The following is a 22,529-nucleotide window of genomic DNA, read 5'->3' on the forward strand; positions in this document are numbered from 1 at the left end:
CGCCGGAGAAGATCAAGAAGGGAGAAGGGAGAAGGGAGAAGAGGAGAAGGAGAAGAGGGAAAAGGAAGAAGGAGAGGGGAAAAAGGGTTTGGGGAGGGGAAAACGCCATTCTCTATGGCGTTTTCTCCTTTTTTTTTATTTCTTTAATTATTATTTCTAATCTTTTAATAAATAAATTAAATTAAATAATGAAAATAATAATTTAAATGATAATTTTTAATTTAAATTAAAATTATTTTTTTTTTAAAATTTATAATTACAATTTCTATTTTATTATTATTTTTTTCTTTTTTTAAGATATTTTTTTAATTTATTTTAAAATAGTTATCATTTGAAATTATAATTTCAGTTTTCTTCCATTTTTATATTTTTAGTATTCTATTACGTATTCTTTTCTTTTAATTAAAAAAATATTTTTTCATATTTTTTTCCATATTTTTTCTCATTTTTTAACTTTACACTGTATTTTTTTTTATCAAAATTTAATTCAAATTAAAATTTAAATTTTCCGCCCATTTTTTTTTCTTCATTTAAATTATTTTTTTAAATAATAATTTTTAATTTAATTTAATTATTTAAAATATTATTTTTAATTTCAATTACAATTTTAATTCTTATTTCTTATTTTTTTAAGTCACATTGATAAAATACCCTAACAAAGAAATTGTAATTAATTTAATTTTATTTTATTCTTTTATGATATATTTTTTCTAATCTAATTTGTAATTTCTATATTTTTAAATTTTAATTTTAATTTTTTTTATTTTTATCTTTTTGATATTCTATTAGTATTTTTTTTCTTTTATTTAAAATAATTTTTAAAAATTTATATTTTAATTAATTTTGTTATTTAAAATATAATTTTTAATTTCATTTACAATTATAATTCTTATTTCTTAAAATTAAAAATTATAAACTTTGTTCTTCAATTACAATTACAATTTCTATTTTTTTTCAATTCTTTATATTTTTATAAAATTTTTTAACCCTATTTTTAAAAATTTTTTGAATCTTTTTTAAAAAAATTATTTTTAATTTTCGAAAGTAATTTGAAATAATATTTTTATTTCAATTAATATTTAAAATTTTATTTCTTTTAAATTTTGAATTGTAATTCTTGTTCTTTGATTATTTAAAAATTTCTATTTTTTTTCAATTCTTTATCTTTTTATAAAATTTTTTTAGGTCATTTTTAAATTTTATTTGAAAATTTTTTTAATTAAATTAATTTTATTCTTATAAAATATATTTAAAAAATATTTTTATTTCAATTAAACATTAAAATTTTTTTTTAGTTTTTAATTTATAATTGTTATTTTTGGTGACTTTTTAAAAATTTTCACTTTTTAACTTTTTAACTTTTCATCATTTTTTAACTTTTTAATGTATTTTTTTATCAAAATTTATTTCAAATTTACTTTTTTAAGTCACATTTATAAAATACCCTAACAAAAAAATTGTAATTAATTTAATTTAATTTTATTCTTTTATGATATATTTTTTCTAATCTAATTTATAATTTCTATATTTTTAAATTTTAATTTTAATTTTTTTTCATTTTTATCTTTTTGATATTCTATTAGTATTTTTTTTCTTTTATTTAAAATATTTTTTAAAAATTTATATTTAAATTTATTTAGTTATTTAAAATAAAATTTTTAATTTCATTTATAATTATAATTCTTATTTCTTAAAATTAAAAATTATAAACTTTGTTCTTCAATTACAATTATAATTTCTATTTTTTTCAATTCTTTATGTTTTTATAAAATTTTTTAACCCTCTTTTTAAAAATTTTTTGAATCTTTTTAAAATAAATTAATTTTAATTTCCGAAAGTAATTTGAAATAATATTTTTATTTCTTTCATATTTCTTTCTCTCCTTTTTTTTATTTTCTATGATAATTTTTTTTTATTTCTTAAGATTTTTTTTGACATCTTTTAAAAAAAATTTGAAATAAAAAATCTAAATTAATTTTTTTAATGAATTACAAATTCAAATCTTTATATTTTAAATTTCAATCAAAATTAAAATTTTAATTTATTTACTAATTTAAAATTTTAAAAAACAATATTTTCTAATTTTCCATTCAAAATGGCGTTTTATATTTAAATTAATTTAGTTATTTAAAATATAATTTTTAATTTCATTTATAATTATAATTCTTATTTCTTAAAATTAAAAATATAAACTTTGTTCTTCAATTACAATTATAATTTCTATTTTTTTCAATTCTTTATATTTTTATAAAATTTTTAACCCTATTTTTAAAAATTTTTTTAATTTTTTTAAAATAAATTATTTCTAATTTCGGAAAGTAATTTGAAATAATATTTTTATTTCAATTAATCTTTAAAATTTTATTTCTTTTTAATTATCAATTAAAATTCTTTTTCTTTGATTACTTCAAATTTTTTTAAAAAAAATTTTTAAGACAAATATTTCGAATGATGTTTTTCAATTAAATTTCAAATTTTTATTTCTTTCATATTTCTTTCTTTTTTTTTTATTTTCTATGATAATTTTTTTTTCTTATGATTTTTTTAATGAATTACAAATTAAAATCTTTATATTTTAAATTTCAATCCAAATTAAAATTTTAATTTATTTACTAATTTCAAATTTTAAAAAACAAAATTTTCCATTTTTCCACGATTTTTTCCTTTATTTTTGGGTGGGAAAATTGGAAAACGCCATTTTGAATGGCGTTTTTAAAAACACCATTCAAAATGGCGTTTTTAAAGACGCCATTCGAAATGGCGTTTTTTCATATTTCTTTTTTTTTTTTTTTCGGACGATGCCACCGTGGAAATGGGGGCTGACGTGGAAGGGGAAAAAATGCTATTCAAAATGATGTTTTTTTCTTTTGCATTAGTTTGATAAATAAGTTTCGTTTTGATATATTTTGATAAAAATTTTTTTTTTTGTATTATTTTGAAAAAATACTCGTTGAAGTAGTTTGTGTATCAGTGTACTGAATTAGTGCCTACAAAAATTCGAATACCAACGTAAGTGACTGTACAATCATAAAAAATAATCTCCAGAGATAGCGATGTTTGTACCTGAAAACCAGCAGCCTTTTCAAAGGTAGCAATTTTGTGCACAAATCCGAAGGCGGAGAACACCTAAGACAAAGGTGGAATAGGATTGCTGCATAAAATATTTAACAAAAATAATAAACAATACAGATGTTAAGTATAGAGCCCCCCACAGAAAACTATTAATTGATCTCATTTCAAGTGCAGAGGGGCACCTGTAGGCAAGAGCATGGCATTCATCAAAACTCCATGGACATCATATATGAAGCAATATATTATTTTAAAAGGATAGATATGATGCATAAGATAATTATTTTCATCAGTTCCTCCAAACAAACAAATTAAATGAGGAAAAAAAAATGGATGCTTCCAATAAATGTGCCTTTAAAGAGGGAATATATCCACATCATGTTGCCAAGCAAAAATTTTAATATCTACATTAAGTATCACAGCTGTGAAGAACAGCTTTACAAAAAAGAACATCTGACAAGTTACTGTCACAAATAAAAGAGCCCACCACATCATGTAGAAAAACCATCAAAATTACAACATTCAAGAGCACTGTTCGATTCCTAGATATTGGAAGTTGACTTAAAAAAAATAGCCCATTCAGATCAACTTTGTCATAAAACTCCAATGAAGCATGATGATCAAATACAGCTAGAAGGTACCATTCACTATTTAGGTTCAAAAAGCTCTAAATATGGTAAAAAAAAGGGATAGCAAGAAACGTGGTGTCTCTCCCAGTGCTGCAGGTTGATAATGAGGATATCTCCATATCAACATGGACCTGCTGATCCATCCAGAGAATGTTACTAGAATCTAAAAAGATAAAGCAAGATCAGCTTGGTTTCAAAAAATACATTTGACAAATTCTCACACATTTCTAACCATCAACACAGTCCAATCAACCATAAGTGCACCACTCGAAGATGATAACCATAGTAGCTAAATGGGTCCATGTATACAGAAGAATCTTGACATATAGGACTTACCACATGAATGACATCTATGCTAACATTGCCAGCTTCAACACCTTCAATAGTGACAAGCAAGATATTCCCAGCCACATCTCCAGAGCTCTTATTTTTAGTAATTTCTTGCCTATTTGAATACTGGATATAAATAGTTTTGCCGCGAACTTGTGCAGGATCAGATGAAGAAGCATAATATGAAACCATTGATATTGGTTGGTTAAAATCCGTCTGAGAGAGGAGGGAAAATGTTACTAAATATAGTGCAAACTATTAGCTTTTGACTTAGAGAAATACAAAATAAAGCTGAATACTAGAAAATGGTGAACTATACATTTTTGAATGCAAAACGCTTCACAAATAATAAAACAAAGAACTAAACTCCATAAAAACCTAAACAATATAGGATACAGGTTAACAATGGCAGGAAAACCATGAACAAGAACAAGAAGGGAAACCAATGCTTTATGATCCTTTGGCAACCAATACAGAAAGGAATTAAATCAAATGATTACAATCTGACAGCAAGAACCCATAAATATATTTCATTGCTTTGTCAAACTTGTGTCCAGCACAAGATGAAATAAGAATTTAAGAAGTTTTCACATAAATATAAATCATATAAATTTAAACATGTGGTGCTCACTGTCGTCGATGACCGCCACCACGACAAGCCTCCGCCACCGTTCACACCAAGTGTAGGGCGTTCACTTGGAGAACACAGAAAACAGGATTAAGGCATGTTGATTTGGGAGAAATAAAGAGAGAGAATGGAGAGGGAGAGGAAGTAGAGAGCGGAGAGTGGAGAGAACAGATGATGCCGCCAATGACCGCCGCCTCCGTTGCCATTTACACCGCCAGCACTCTTGCTGCCTTTGTTGCTGCTGGACTAAGGAGTGGAGAGCGAGTCTCCTAGATCAAATGATGTTGAGAAAGATTGTGGCAGCAGTAGGATCAGGCTGTGCTTTGCAGCAGCCGACCGAAGCATCGATGAGAAACCTCGCAGCCGACAAAGAAACCCTAGGTAGCGGAGAGGGCTTTCTCCTATTGGTGGGGCATCGGGGTTCCTATTGGTGGGGCAAAGAGCACTTTGAAATGTGATGCCATAGTTGCCAAACTAACAAAGACTCCCCAAAGACCCAACATAAGCATAAACAAAAAGAAAAAGAGCAAATAAATATTAAAACATTAAAAAAAAAGGAGGAACAAAGAAGAAGGACCCCATTCCATACACAGCTCGAGAACCCACTTAGGTCTCGATCGTCCTCATTGGGTTCTGCACCGCTTGCTTACCCCCCCACCCCACTCTCCTGCCACTGCCCCTGCAGCAGCTCCACTGTTTCCATTTGCACCCGACCCAGGCTCCTCCCATCACCCCGTTGTCACCGCGCTGCCTGTTGTGGCGGGCGGAGCTCCAACCTACCATCGACGCAGGTGGCGCACTTGCACTTGGTCCACCCCTCCAAGTCGTAGCCATACTCAAATATCCTCCGCATAGAGTAGAGCCACCTGACGATCCTCGGGATCACCTCGAGCACCACTATCATGGCAAGCACATCGATCACCAGCCCGTACGCCCCCCATCGTTCGCCATCGATACTATATTGTACACCGACGAGGGTGGCACTGGCTACTACTGTTGCTGCTCCAATGGGTACGACATTTCCTACACATCAAAAAAAATCTAAAAGGATTCAATTCTTGACGCCATTGTTGGGAGTTTGGGAAAGAAAGGAAAAAAAAAGAAAATATTAATAAAGAGAGAAAAGAAAAGAAAAGTGAATGCCTTCCGATGCGAACGGATCGAAAAAAATGCCGAAAGATCCAATTTTTGATGAATTTTTGATGTGAATAGGGTTCCAAAAAGCGAACAAAGCTGAGAAAAAGGAAGAAAGCATTGGATTTGAACAAGATTCAAAGGCATCAGATGATAAAATAAAAGAAATAAAATCCAAAATCTCTTCTCCTGGACTCTTTCAGAGCCCAGAGAAGAGATTAAAGATCGAGAAAATGAGAGAAGTGAAACAAACCAAACCTCAATCCCACCACGAACTCTTTGTATAGATTTTCGAGAGTTAAACCACTAAGTTTTTCGAGAGCGAAGAGCGAAGAAAATGTGAGAAAAAAAGAGAGGATTTTTATCCCCAGTGAGTTGGGGGGGGGGGGGGAGGGTCTGGAGATTTGTCTGAGAGATGGAGGAGCTCCGCTGAGGTGTAGTACTCGTCAGAAGAGTTTAATTTTATTTTATTTTTTACTTAATCAAGGAAGATGGGGCCCGTATTTTTTTTTTAAAATTTTGGCACTCTTCTCTTGGCACTAGTCACTTTCCATCAATATTTAATATATTTCTAAGCAGATTTGAATTACCCATGTTTATCCATTAGCAGATTTGATTTACTTATGTTTAATCATTGAAATATAAGTTAAAAATTAATTATAACATTTTCATGTTTGACAAACGTGGGTATATTCAATCTTTTTTTTTAGAATTTGATCTTTTACCCATGTATGTACTTTACGTGACTAAAAAGTATGGGTGTATGTGACTTTTCTTGTAGTGTACATCTTCAACTTTCTTCAATATTCCATAAGGACCTATAAATTGAGGGCTTAATTTGTCTTAGATACCAAATCTCATAATATCTTAGTAGCTGATACCTTTGAGGATACATGTTCACCTACTTGAAACTCCAACTTTCGTCTTCTTACATCAGCATAGCTTTTATTCCTGCTTTGGGCTATATGGAGCTATTCTCTAATTAGTTGCACTTTTTATATAGTCTACTGAATAATTTTAGATCCTAATAATTTTCTTTCATCCACATCATTCGAACAAATAATGATCTACATTTCTTGCCATACAATACTTCATAAAGGGCCATTTGAACACTAGTTTGATAATTGTTATTATAAGCAAATTCCATCAAGGATAAATATTCTCCCAAGAGCCTCCTAGATCCATAACACAAGCCTTTAGCATGTCCTTTAATATCTTTTTTTTTGGGGATAAAGGTGATTGGCCATCTGTTTGAGAATGAAAGGCCGTACTAAAATTTAGCTTGGTCTCTAATGCCTTTTGCAAATTCTTCTAAATTGAGACATGAATCTAGTATCTCTATTTGACACTATGGTTATTGGAACTACATACAATTGGATAATTTTCTTAATATATAGCCTCATCAGTTTCTCAAGTGAATAACCAATCTTACAGATAAAAAGTGGCTGACTTAATCTATCTACAATCACTCAAATAGCATCATTATCACTGGGCGTTTTAGGTAACCCACCGACAAAATTTATTATAGTATGTTCTTGTTTCCACTCGAGGATGTGAATAGGCTGTAGCTATCCTACTACTCTTATATGTTTAGGCTTTACTTGTTGGCACACCAAATATCGTGCAATATACTGAGCAATTTCTCTCTTCATATTGTTCCATCAAAAATTTTGTTTTAAGTCTCTGTACACCTTAGTACTCCCTAGATGTATTGTATAAGTAGTATCATGGGTCTTTTCAATATTTTCTTTTTTAGTTCTATAACATTAGGCACACACAATCTGGCACTAAATTTTAAAGAACTATCACTATGAATACAAAATTCTGGTTGAGTACCTACTTCTACTTCACCTTTAATTTTGTGTGGCTGAGAATCACTGCTCTGAGCTTCTTTAATTCTTTTAATCAATATTAACCGAACTATTAAATAAGCTAGAAGTTTGCTAGAGTTATGCATCAACACCTCAATTTCTAATCTTTTAAAACCTTATAAGATCAACTTTTGGGTAACGATCAATATAGCCTAACATTTTGAGGATTTTTTGCTCAAGACATCTGCTACCACATTATCTTTTCTTGGATGAATAATTAATGGATAAATCATAATCCTTTAAAAGTTCAAACCATCTCCTTTGTCTCATATTCAGCTCTTTATGAGTGAAAATATACTTCAAACTCTTATAATCAGTATATATCTCACATCGTTTATCATAGAGATAATGTCTTAAGATTTTAAGAGTAAAAATAATAGCTGCTAATTCCAAGTCATGGGTAGAATAATTTTACTCATAATATTTTAACTACTTGAAAGTATAAGCCACTACCTTACCATGCTGTGTTAAAACATATTCTAATCCTTTCTTAAGTGCATCAGAATAGATAACAAAACTTTCATTCCCAGAAGATAAAGTTAGAATTAAAGCTGTTATTAATCTCTTCAATTCTTCAAAACTTTGTTCGCATTCTGTCCATTCAAATTTGACCCGCTTTTGAGTTAAATGGATTAATAGAATATCTATGCAGGAAACCCCTTAATAAACCTTTCGTAATAACTAGCCAATCCTAAGAAGCTACAGACCTTCGAAACATTGATTGGCTGACTCCACTTAACTATAGTTTCTACCTTGTTTGGACTTACTGGAATACCATCCTTTGATATCACATGTCTAAAAATACTATCCTATCTATCCAAAATTCATATTTCTTTAGTTTTGCATATAACTACTTTTCTCTCGGCACTTGAAGTACACATCTCAAATATCTTTTATGCTCTTCTTTACTTTTAGAATAGACCAAGAAGGTTTTAAACATCCTATTCATTAGATTCATAAATGCTACTGGTACATTAATCAATCCAAATAGCATCACCAAAAAGTCGTAATGTTCATACCTTGTTCTAAAAGTTATTTTGGAGACATCTATTGCCTTGATTTTTAATTGATGGTAGCCTGACCGAATATCAATCTTAAAGAAGACTTGAACTCTTTATAGTTGATCAAGCAAGTCATTAATCTAAGACAGAGGACATTTGTTTCACATGGTTATCTTATTCAACTTTCTGTTATCAATGCAAAGTCTCATGCTTTCATCTTTTTTTTTTACAAATAATACTTAACTCCTCAAGGTGAAACACTAAGTCTAATAAAATCTTTATCCAATAATTCCTATGATTACTCTTTCATTTCAATTGAAGCCATTTGATATGGGGTCTTAAAAACTGGAGTGGTGCCAAGTACTAACTCAATTGATAATTTAATCTCTCTATCATATGGAAGTCCTGCCAAGTCCTCAAAAAAAAATTAGAAAACTCACTAATAATAGGAATGTCCTTCAATACCATGTCTTCTTGTTAAGTGTTCCTCATAGTGGCTAAATAGGCCATGCATCCCTTCTTCATCATTTGCATACCCTACAATGCTGATACCACTTATAGAGGGATAGCACCTTTGCTTCTAATAAAATAATTTCATATCTTTTACTCTAACTATGTGAGACTTGCAAATATAGGTAGCAATCAAGGTACTTGTAACTGGGGTGCTAACATACAATTCAACATCTAAAGGCTCGCACGACAATTTATGCTTTTTAATATCACAAGAAAATAAGTAGCAGTCAGATCAAATAATATATATACGCATAAGTCAAGGAAATTAGAATGATACCTATCACCACTATACCAAAAGCTTGTGCATCTTGCTGGGTTATTGAATAAATTCTTCCTTGCATACTAGACCTTTACTATACTTGCTTGCTTTGACCTCAAGATAAGGTCGCCACACTATAGACATTTGACTCATATGGAAGGATTGAGTAGGTTATTTCTCCTTCCTAAATGGATCGGTAGCCACCTTATAGTTTTGTTGGCCACACCTAAAATAAGCTTCACTAATCCAATGATAATCTTGTTCTGCATGATCCCTTCCATATCTGGGCATCATATCCCGCTATTCTACTGAATGTTAGTAGCAGATTGAATTTCTCTTCTCTTGAACTGACTTGCAGCACTCTGATTTACACAAGATGCAACTAGAAAGGATCTATTTTTTATATTCAAGTTCCAATCTCTATCCTTCTACACCTCATAAAAATCATTCTCTATCAATAATGCCTTGCTCACTACTGATTCATAGGTAGTCAGCTCAAATGCATTCACTAATTGCCTAAGTCGAGACCTCATTCCCATTTTGAATCATTGAATTTGGCTTTGCTTATCAGCTACTACAACTGGAGCAAACTTGGCCAAATAGATAAATTCAACCCGTACTGAGTCACAGGCATGTTTCTTTGTTCTAATTTAATAAAGTCCCTTTCCATATAAATTCGAACACTCTTAGAAAAATATTTGATGTAGAAAGTTTTCTGAATACCTCCCAAGTAATAGCCACATTAGGCCCACATCTATGTTCTTCCTACAACCACTAATCATATGCACCCCCTTGGAGGAGATAAGAAGCATAATTGACCTTGTTTTTCCTAAGTGCAATTATGAACTTTAAAGACCTCAATTTCTGTCAGCCATTTCTTAGCCTCCAGCAGATTGATTGTCCCAAAAAAGGATCACGGAGCCAGTACTTTAAAATCAGTAAAATTATCAGATCCCTTGGTCTATGTGGTGCTAGCTAATTCTATTGTGGTTGTTGATCTTGTTGGTCAGACACCAATTATTTTTGTTGTTGCACATATAGCTATTGTTATTGTTGCATTTGCACTATCTCAGAAAGGGTACGTATTAGTCAAAGCAATTCCTCTTTGAGTACTTGCAATATGACCTTCTGGATTAGATGGGCAGCCAATTTTTCTGCTAGAGAGTGCCACCATCATGTGAACTCTTGCCAGCCTGATTAGCCTTGGCATGATGTCCCATTCTGATATAATAAACAATAATAATAAAGATTTATAAATTTCTAGATAGCTGAGAGAACAGACAATATCAATTTGTTAAAATCTCAAATTTACTATCCTAGCTACCAAACCAGCTCCAACTACCTACCCCACTTACACTCATCCTAGAGTTTATTTTAAAAAAAATTGAGACTTAAAATAACCTACACATTGTCCTATGCTCATCCTAGGATTTATTCCTAAGGGTTCAAACTTAAGCTCTAATACCACAATAATTATCATGCCCTAGTTGGATAGGCATATAACTAGCTAGGAGCTGACAATCTACTACACACCCATAGGATAGGATCCCATGAGCATGTAAGGCAACACCCTATTAGTAACATATTAAAGTAACAATGTAATACTCACAATTTAAGATCCATTAACTCAAATTCTAAAATAAAAATTCACAGTTGTCAACATAGATAACTTCAGTCACATAATTTACATATTTGCATATAAAATAGTGTAGAAAGGGTTCTACAAAATTTGAAAGGTTGGTCTGAGATGACTAACAGATCATTATTCTAATCTCACAATCCAACTTCTATCCATCCTCATTATGCTTCGAGCTCTATAAAAATATAGAAATTAATAGAATGAGCTAAGACACCAGGAGTAATCAAGACATAATCAAAAAATCAAGTTGTGGAGCCAAATAAGCACTTGATACAATAACTAGTATGATAACATAATATATATAGTTAAACTCAAACTTACAACCCTACAACATAGATAAAATCATGCATCAAAAACTCACATATAAACTAAGGGTGGTTTGGTTACACTTTTTGATTTTTGATTTTTAAAAATATTTTATTTTTTTTTTGATTTTTGCTATTGAGTAAAAGTAAAAAAGCAAAAAGTATGTTTGGTAACTACATTGTTATAAGCAAAAAGCTTAGTTTGGAGATGGCAGATGAAGAGCTCGATGAAGAAGAAGGGTTCGGAAAGGAGGGAGAAGAGGGTGGGAGGTAAGAGCTCACGAGAGAGAAGGGTTCGGGCTCTTTACTTTATGGTTTTAACATGTTAGATGTGGGGAAGCAAAAAAAAAAAGAAAAGCAAGTTTTAGAAAGTAAAATTTTTTGCTTTGCATATAAATAATTATTTTAATTTTTTTTGATTTTTGTTTTTTGCTTTTCATAGTGTTATCAAATATTGCTTTTTGATTTTTATTTTTAAAAATCAAAAAGCAAAAAAAATATTTTTTTAATAGCTAACCAAATGCACCTAAAAGTATTTAGAATCTATATAGAAATCAAATGATTATACCAAAGTTTTCAATAATATTATAAGATTATACCTTTCAAAAGTATTATATTAACTCATCAGTCTATACAACTATGGCCATATATAATCTTTGTGACAAGGCTTAGTATACCGTATTTAAGCTCTATGGAGTAGGTCTATATTACTACATTTAATCCCTATAGAGTAGGTCCATAATAGCATATTTAACCCTTGCAAAGTAGGTCCATAATACTGCATTTAACCATATGGAGTAGATCCATAGTGCCAAGTTTCGAAACATTCAATATCAATTACTAATATATAACCCCCATATGACAGGATCCATAATATAGATAGACTAAGAGTTTAGTACGTATACACAAACTCAATTCAAACAATCATTACTATAACATATATAGAGTTACCACATATAAAATTCTGCATCAGAACGTAAAATTCATAAAGGTGACTAATCATCAAATTTTCAATAATCCATATGCAATATGATTTTTTGAATCAATATATTCACATTTGGTAACATGAATTCTAAAGATTCATACCAATTTTTGCAAAATTTTATCAATTAAAAATTATTCTAATAAACCTATAATTATAAATTTGCAAAATATCATGAATACTTGAGATTCGAAATATTTATAATTCTATGATTCATGCTTGGCTCAGTATGACCAGTTTAGAAAATAAATGATATAATTTTCAAAGTACTTGGCAGTAATTAAATCATGGACATTCTCAAGTTATATGTATTTATCATTTTATATAATTATTTTGATTAAGTAGAGGTTACTTATCCATAGATATCCGCTATCAGGTTATCAAATACTTCATCGATACTCTTCAAAACCTAATAATTCAAAACATGCACATGAATATGAAATCAGTGTGATATCATTACCTTGTAATAATCTCTAATTTTTTTTAAATTCTAAAATCTAAATTTCTAATTAACTATTCTTTCCTGGATAACCATCCCAATATGGGATTTATTTATCCTACCAAATAATATCTAAAAATTCTCAAATTTTGTCATTTAGTTGATCAATGAGTTGACAACCCTCAGTTAAATTTGCAGATTGAAATGCTTAATAATTAAAGAATTAAAATCTCAAACTACTACAGATAGATTCAATTTATCCCAAAATCAACAACCTTCCTTTAACATTCTTCTCTATTACCCTAAACCATTTAATTATTAAATTTTAAATTTAAATCAAATTAACTATAAAGAGAGATTTAGGATTTGTTCATATTGATGAGGAAGAGAACCAAGACAGCAAATCATGTCAAAGAAGAGAAAATAAGAAAAGAGGCGGAGGAAGAAGAAGAAGAATAGATGAAGTAGAATAAGGAAAGAAGAGGGAGAAGAAGATAAGGGGAAAGAAGAAGACCGTTGAGCAACAGACCCATAGGGGACAAGAGATAGGGAGAGCATGCGAGAGCGAGCGAGAGAGAGAGAGAGAGTGCGCGCGGGAGAGAAAAAGAGATGGAAGAGAGTTTAGGTGGTGGAGATGGTGGAACAAAGAATAAATCCTCTATTTGGTTTGGGTTGAGGGTGGACACTACCTAATAGGTGGGCTGTGGCTTAGAATTGGGCTGGCTGATCCAACTGGGTCTTATAATTTATTTAGTCTCATTCCTCCATTTTAAACCCCTTCTCCTTCCCTTTAAAAAATAAGGAGATTTCTTTTCCTATTAAAACCTACATCTCCTAGCACTCTCTCTCATAATTAAGAGATAAGGCCGGTCTCTGAAAAAGCTTTCCTTAGTCCATGTGGTCTTTTTTTTTTCTCCATCCTCTCTCTACAGGTTTGCTGAGGTGGCATGTAATGAGATGCTGATATTTGCTGATGGGCTAGGCTGACATGGTGCAGATGTGGCAGTGATAACATAGCAATCGTCTACTTTTTTTTTCAAAAGTTACACATCAAAATCTTTTTTCCTCCGCCCTTCAGACATCAAATCAGATGCTCCGAGGAGAGTTTAGAATCCCCATGTCGCTGAGAGGGACGTTCAAAACTGGTGACACGTGTTCCATCTAGAATGACAATCACACGGCTATAAGAAAGATCTGAACTCTCTTTCATATATTATAAAATTATAATTAAATAAATATATTTTAAAATATTTTTTTAATATTAAAAATATATTTTGAAAAATAAAAAATTATTATTATTATTATTATTTTTTTGGCACGAAGAGCAAGTAAGCATCTAAGGACATATTAGATGCTTGTGCAAGGTGGATTAGACAATAGAAAGTGTGACCATTTGTATGTGTTTGATAGAAAATAATTCCTTCAATTTTCATATAACAAATGGATCTTCCATTACAATCCACTCCATAGCTGCTTTTCAATGATATTATAGTTAAGCAAATACATTTTTTTAAACAATTCTTTTTTTATCTAAAAATGTATTGTGAAAGAAATAAGGGTTGTTTTGCATTGAGACAAGTAAATGCCTTGAAGGACATATCAGATGATGGCATAATAACTAGAACAAGAGAAAGCCATGCTGAAATTGGGATGAGCCTTGGATTAAATCTAGCACCTATATACAACACATATTGACTTTGTAAGTTCAACTCAAAAGGGACCTCATTTTATATACCTATATCAAACTAAAACTTAAGCATATGACACCTTAACTGGGGCATTATATATTCTAATTTTTGATGGTTAAGTTATTAAAATAAAGGGAAAAAATAGACAGGATTGATGTTTCTATGATAACAACTCAATATAAATTAGGTGATTATTTTCCATGGATTTACTAAGTAGGGTACTCAAAGCAACAAAAGTTTTCTTCAAACCTAAATAATGTTGGTATGGCAAATCTTGGTTCAATCAACCCCCTTTTTTTCTTATGAATTATGCCAATCCTACAACTACATGGTAAGGGGAAGTTTGAGTGAATGATGAGCGGAAACAAGCATCACTAAATAAATTATGCCTCAAATGGCTTCTAATGAGGCCAAAAAGTTGGTTAGATCAGTCTAAAAAAATATTTCTCAATCTAAAACTATTGCTTAATTAGGCATTTGTGCTTTAAGATAAAAGTCAATGAAAGCACCAACATGGAAGGTGCCTTTATGCTCATATGTTACAAAGAGAACAGAAAATAACATGCACAACTTATTGTTTAGGAATTGTGAAGAAATAGAAGACTAGAACTCATATTATGTGAATGCAGGTGCATAGAGTAGGCTACGGTCTAATATGAGAAAAATAGAGATGAAGAAAATAAGAGAATAGGGTGGGGAAAGGGCAAGGTTAAACTTCACTTAAAAAGCTGGTAACAACAACACTCCACTAGCTTACTAAAATTTAAGCTTAAGATTAGCTAAAATTAGTATTACCTAAAATCCATTAGGTTGATGTCTCTTCTTCCGTTAGACTAGGCCTTTTTTATCAACATAGGTAGTACCTTGCTTTTTTACATATAATGCTTTCAATATGGAAAGCGTAATGATTTTGATTATGGCTACTTAATTTATTATGAAAAGGTTTAGCCTTTTTAATTCAAAGTTATACTTTGATTTTTAAAGTTAAATATGGATTATAACAGGCAACATAAACCATTTTTTTATGTACTCATTAAAGTATAGCCTATCTATCTTGTTCAAAAATTCATGCTTGCCTACCATTATTGGATGCTATAGAAGAATAGATATTAAATGATTTATATATAGAAGGCTATGCAGAGATACGAATAAGATCATCTCCTCCTTGCATGCATTGATTAGATAATTCATCAACATTAAAGCAGTTGGGAACACTTTTGCGAGGATAACCTCTAGTAGTCATAAATGTATGATTTATCAACAACATCAAATAAAAGAGCCTTTAATGAATTTGATGGTTACCATGAAGGGAGGGTGGACTCAATTTGAATGCTCATATGTCTCCATTCTCACAAAAGAATCCTTTCTTTTCATATTATAATTTAATATTTATAAGCAGCTTTTCTTAATTGGTAAGATGGGTGCCACTACTTATGAGGACTTATGCATGTATGTATTTAGTTCTATATCAGTTATTCACCAAGAAAATCTTGGATACTTATAAAGGACTAAAGAATCCAAATAATATTTTTGGCTAACATTTTTGAATGAAGTCTTGGATTATGATAAATAGCATCAAAGCAAATTGGCCCATGATCCATATGGAGTATGGCACTTTAGCATAGGCTTATTAAGGCTGATTACAAGTTGATCATGGTACTCATAAAAAGATTTGAATGGATTTGAACTATTAGCCTAACGAGACTGGTGGGGCTTAAATGGGGGAATTATGTGAGATTTATGCGGATGTGTATTTAATCTCATGTCAATTATTCATCGGAGAGATATTGAGTATTCATATGGGACTAAAAAATTCAAATAATATCTTTCAACTAGCTTTTTTAATATTATGTATCACATGGCACACTATTGCCATTTATGGAAGCTAATGTTACCCCACTTCTCACACCATGCATAGTGAAAAGTTAGGTACCATTACTCACTATGGTTACTTATCCTGATTATTGTGTGCTATATTGACCACTGTTCCCATGCATGGTATGCAGTTTGACCACTCCTGCCATGCATGGATAGATATAACTATTGGCCAAACATCCAACCATCGTCCCTAGACTCTACTATACTACAATTCATTTTAGACCAAGAGCCCTCATTTTCTTGGATATACACCATATTCACCCAGCCTTTACCTTTGGTATTTTGGCCTGTATTTTTCTTGGTGCATTGGTCTTTTGATCATGGCTAGCCAAGATATAGTGTAAATAGGCACCCAAAAGGAGACTAATGTACACTAAGAACATGACACAACTAAACTTGTGTTGGTGTGGTCCCTCCTTATGTGGGGCCCATGTTTTTTAAAAAAAATAAAAAAATAAAAGGAGTTTGGCCCAACTTGGGGTGTGGCAAAGGAGATTGTGCGAAATTAAAAAATAGAGGTAGTGGAGAGGTGAAGAATGAAAAGAAGAAAATAAAAGGATGCTATTTTATCAGATGATCGAATGAATGATTGTATTTTAATTTTGATAAAATTTCAGTATATTGTTCTTGACATCGAGAGCTACAAGTTGAATTATTTCAATCTTTTAAAAAGCTTTATTTATTAATTATTTCAAATATCTATGCTTAGTGAGATCTATCCTTTTTTTTTGTTTATTGTTGAAATCTGCCTTATTGGTGATGAATATTTTCATTATGGAAGCTAAGACTCAATCTTAATGATACATTTGTATGGCTATTAATTGATCTAAAGAAGACCTGCAGTAATCTCATTATTCTAAATAGTGAAAGATTTGTTAGATGTATATCCTAGAAGTCAATTGTTGGCTGACATATTATTATTCTATGATACAAATTTATACTTAAACTATTGATTTAATCAATAAAGGATAAGTTTTCTTTTTCTATTCAAGTGTTATGTGTCCTTGAATCATCTTTGAAATTGATGTTATAATACATATTCTCAAATATTAAAAATTAGAGATATGTATGATCGATTCCTAAATTGCTCTCAGTTGTAGGATAGTCATGAAGACGGTGATCTATCCAGATAAACCGACGTACGGTTCACTTTCTTCGAGATAGATAAGTCTCTAATCTATAATGTAGAGACATTGAGCGAAAAGTACGGATAGTTGTTAGAGAACAACAAGTACTGAGCGTGACCATACGAGTGATCACATAGATTTCTATTTGATCATCAGTGATTATCTCAATGCTGTAGTTATGTGACTAGTCTTTTGATCTATAGTGTCACAGTTGCTCATAGTAAGACTGTTAAAGTTTGACTACACATAAATATTAACTCGATTACGAATTTTTATAGTGGATGTTGGCTTCAGTTGATTGAGTTGTGTGAGCAACGTGTGCATCTATATGGATCTATCGATCTTGATTTGAGAAGCTGAGTCCACAAATCTATGGCCATAGCAATGTGATTAATGAAAAGAGTTTTCATTTGGAATCACTATTAGACTTGAGTTGATCACATCTATCATATGACTAATAATGAGGTTTGATGATTTATCCATGACCTACCATTAGTCGGGACTCACAATAGAGGATTGTATCATACATTAACTACAACTAGAGATTCTATTTTGGTTCTATTGGATTATTACTACATATTACTAGATGTCATGACAGATTGTGAGAGCTCAATAGGATCATTTTGGATCAATAATCCTTGTAGAGTTAGAGTGAAACTGTTCTGATCTACTAAAAGAGTTTCAATAATACCTATAATAGAGATCATGAAATTTTTTATTATCAGATAGAATTGAATCTATGGGGTCACACATAAAGGAGAAGATCTGAATTGATTATAATTGGGCTTATGAAGCATCAATTTATATGAATTTAGAGAAATCTAATTGGGTTCATATTGACCTTGCTAGCACCTGGGTGAACCCAACTTCTCTGGTGGTTGATTTAGTTATATGATAAGTTTTAACTAATTCCTATACTTGATTTAAACCTAATTGAATTTGATTCAATAAGATTTAATTATTGGATAATTAATTTATAACTTGGATTTAATTAAGAAAGAGTTTCTTGGTTAAGAATCCATGAAGAGAATTTGTGAAACCATGTAGGCTGATTTGTGCATTCAATAAGGTCTCATATGATAGGATGCCTAGCGTAGGGTGTGGCTTTGGGTGTGTAATGGGTGGTATCTCATTTATTTGGTCCAACTATAATATGGCTAAGAATTTTAATATGATTAGAATAAGGGATCCTAATTTGATTAGAATATCCTTAAGTTATCTATATAAAGGATCCTACCCTTTAGTTGTGAATCAATCTTTCCTCCTCCTACCTTACCACCACTCTTCACTGGGCCACGCCTCTCTCCTCTTTCTCTCTGTAGCCCACATCTCATCTCTTTTTAGGTGTCCTCCATTGAAGCCATAGAGAAGGTGGGCGGCATCTAAGGGAGTGGTTCCAATTGTTGGTGCCACTTGCTTTGTTTCTTGTTTCTTTACTCTAGAGTTTGTTGAGAGTTAGTTGCAACCAATTTTTGGTTGTTGTTCTTTCTGATTAGTTGAAGGATCAAGAAAGATTCTTGATTTCTTCAAGAATCAAGAAAAAAAGATTAAAAGGATCATCAAAGAGGTTCTATTTCAATCCAGGTTTGGTTCAAGCCTATTTAGGCTTTGGTTCAGGCAAGTAGAATCCAAGAAAAAATAATTGAGGTCGGTCCTATAGATACCCATAGAGATAGGATGTGTATGCTGCTGATTCAAATCGTCTGACATATATCTAGGGATTGAATCGGATTCAACCCCATTACAGGTTTGAAGCAAAAGGAAAATGATTCAGGTATTGAATTAATTTCAGACTTTCGTTTGTTCTTCCTAAAATCAATATATATTAATTTCAGCATATGAACTAGATCTATAGATGGTTTCATATGATGAATGCATGCTTAGATTAAAATATTTTAATTAATTTTTTTACTATATTTTGGGTTTAAAAAGTTTTAAAATCTATATACACTAGTACCTACAGAAAATCAACAGTAGTATTAGAGCCACATATTCATATATATGAAAGTAGTATAAATATTTTAAAATTATTTTCAAAATTTTGATTTTAGATTATACATGAAATGTATAAATTTATCTTCAAATCTGAAAGTTATTTTAGATTTAATTTTTATTCATATATGCGATATATGAAAGCATGCAAAGGTTAGAAATTAAATTTTTATGATCTAAATTTTTTATATATGCAATATATGATGGCATATTTAGATTTAAAATTGATTTCTAAAAAATTTAAAATTTTTTATGTATAGATATATGAATGCATGCATGTTCTGAAAGTATTTCGAGAACTAAAAATTTATTTTTTATGTAATTAATTTAGATATGAAATTTATTTCAATGATCTGAATTAATATGTGCATGAATTGTTGGGCATGGGTAGTTTTATATTAGGTCAATGAATTACATCTTAGGTTACAATTAAATTATATTGGATTGAAATTGATATAACTATTGATCAAACCAAGTCAAGTATTGATTTAGATAAGATCAATTGAGCTTATGATTCTACAAGTGTTGTAGATTGAGTTGATTAAACCTCATATGTAGAATCGAGTCAACCTAAGCATCTAATCCAACTTTATGGCTTGAATTTGATTCACCTAAATTGATTAATTAAAACCAATAAGCATTTGATGTCTAAGGCAAGTATTAATCTATGATTTTTAATTGAGAGGCTATTCACCTAGATAATTTTATCTACAGTAATGTATATTTTAGAAGTCAATTATTGATTGATACATTATTATTCTATGATATAAATTTATACTTAAACTATTAATTTAATTAATAAAGATAATTTTTTTTTTCATTCAAGTGTTATGTATCCTTGAATCATCCTTGAAATTGATATTATGATATATATTCTCAAATATTGAGAATTAGAGACATGTATGATCGATTCCTAAATTACTCCGATTATGGGATAGTCATGGGGATGATCATCTATCCAGATAAACTGACGCACGGTTCACTTCCTTCAAGATAGATAAGTCTCTAATCTATGGTGTAGAGACACTGAGCGAAAAGTACAGATAGTTGTTAGAAACAACTAGTATTGAGCGTAACCATATAAGAGATCACATGGATTTTTATTCGATCATCAGTGATTCTCGATGCTGTAGTTGTGTGACTAGTTCTTTGACCTGCGGTGTCACAGTTGCTCATAGTAAGACTGCTAAAGTTTGACTACATAAAAATATTAACTTGATTATGAATTTTTATAGTAGATGTTGGCTTTAGTTGGTTGAGCTGTGCGAGCAACATGTGCATCTATATGGGATCTATCAACCTTAATAGAGAGAAATAATCCTATGAGATTTGAGAAGCTGAGTCCACAAGTCTATGGCCATAGCAGTGTGATTAATGAAAAAAATTTTTATTTGAAATTACTATTAGACTTAAGCTAATCACATCTATCATATGACTGATGATGAGGTTTGACGATTATCCATGACCTGTCATCTAGTCGAGACTCACAATAGAGGGACTGTATCATACATTAACTATACCTAGAGATTCTATTTCGATTCTACTAGATTGCTAGATATCATTAATAGATTGTGAGAGCTCAATAGGATTGTTTTAGATCAATAATCTTTATCGAGTTAGAGTGAAACTGTTCTGATCCACTGAAAGAGATTTCAACAATACCTATGATACAAATCATGGTATTTCTCACTACCAGATAGAATTGAACTATGGGGTCATACATAAAGGGAGAAGACCTGAGTGGATTATAATTGGGCTTATGAAGCATCAATTTATATGGATTTAGAGAAATCCAATTGGGTTCATGTTAACCTTGCTAGCACCTGAGTGAACCAACTTCTCTTGTGGTTGTTTTACTTATATAATTAATTTTAATCAATTTCTATACTTAATTTGAACCTAATTAAATTTGATTCAATGAGATCCAATTGTTGGATAATTAATTTATAGTTTGAATTTAATCAAGAAAGAGTTTCTTGGTTAAGAATCCATGAAGAGAATTTGTGAAACCATATGGACTAATTTGTGCATTCAATAGGATCTCATATGATGGGATGCCTAAAGTAAGGTGCGGCTTTGGGTGTGTAATGGATGGCGCTCATTTATTTGGTTCCACTATATTATGGTTAGAAATTCTAATATGATTAGAATGAGAGATCCTAATTTGATTAGGACATCCTTAAGCTGTCTATATAAAGGATCCTAGCCTTTTAGTTGTGAATCAATCTTTCCTCCTCCTACCTTGCTGTACCCTTCATTGGGCCACGCCTCCCTCCTCTTTCTCTTTGTAGCCCACATCTCATCTCTCTCTAGGCATCCTCCATTGGAGCCATACAGAGGGTGGGCGGCATCTAAGGGAGTGGTTCCAACTGTTGGCGCCACTTGCTTTGTTTTTTGTTCTCTTTGCTCTCAAGTTTGTTGAGAGTTAGTTACAATCAATTCTTGATTGTTGTTCTTTCTGATTAGTTAAAGGATCAAGAAAGATTCTTGATTTCTTCAAAAATTAAGAAAAAAAGATTAAAAGGATCATCAAAGGGTTTTTTTTTGATTTAGGTTTGGTTCAAGCCTATCTAGGCTTTGGTTCAGGCAAGCAAGATCCAAGAAAAAATAATTAAATCGGCCCTGTGGATACTCATAGAGGCAAGATGCTTATACTGCTGATTCAGAATCTGTGCGGCACAGATCTAGGAATTGAATCAGATTCAACCCCAGTTATAGATTTGAAGCAAAAAGAAAGCAATTCAGGTATGTGAAATGATTTTAGGCTTTCATTTGTTCTTTCTAAAATCAATATATATTAATTTTAGTATATGAACTAGATCCATAGGTGCTTTATATGATGAATGCATGCTTAGATTAAAAATATTTCAATCTAATTTTTTCACTATATTTTGGGTTTAGAAAAATTTTGAAATCTATATGTACTTGTACCTATAGAAAATCTAACAGTAGTATCAAAGCTACATGTTCATATGTATGAAAGTAGTATAAATATTTTAAAAATTATTTTCAAAATTTTAATTTTAGATTACACATGAAATGTAT

The sequence above is a fragment of the Elaeis guineensis genome, chromosome 11 (genome assembly GCF_000442705.2).
Source record: "Elaeis guineensis isolate ETL-2024a chromosome 11, EG11, whole genome shotgun sequence".
In the NCBI taxonomy this organism is placed as follows: Eukaryota; Viridiplantae; Streptophyta; class Magnoliopsida; order Arecales; family Arecaceae; genus Elaeis; species Elaeis guineensis.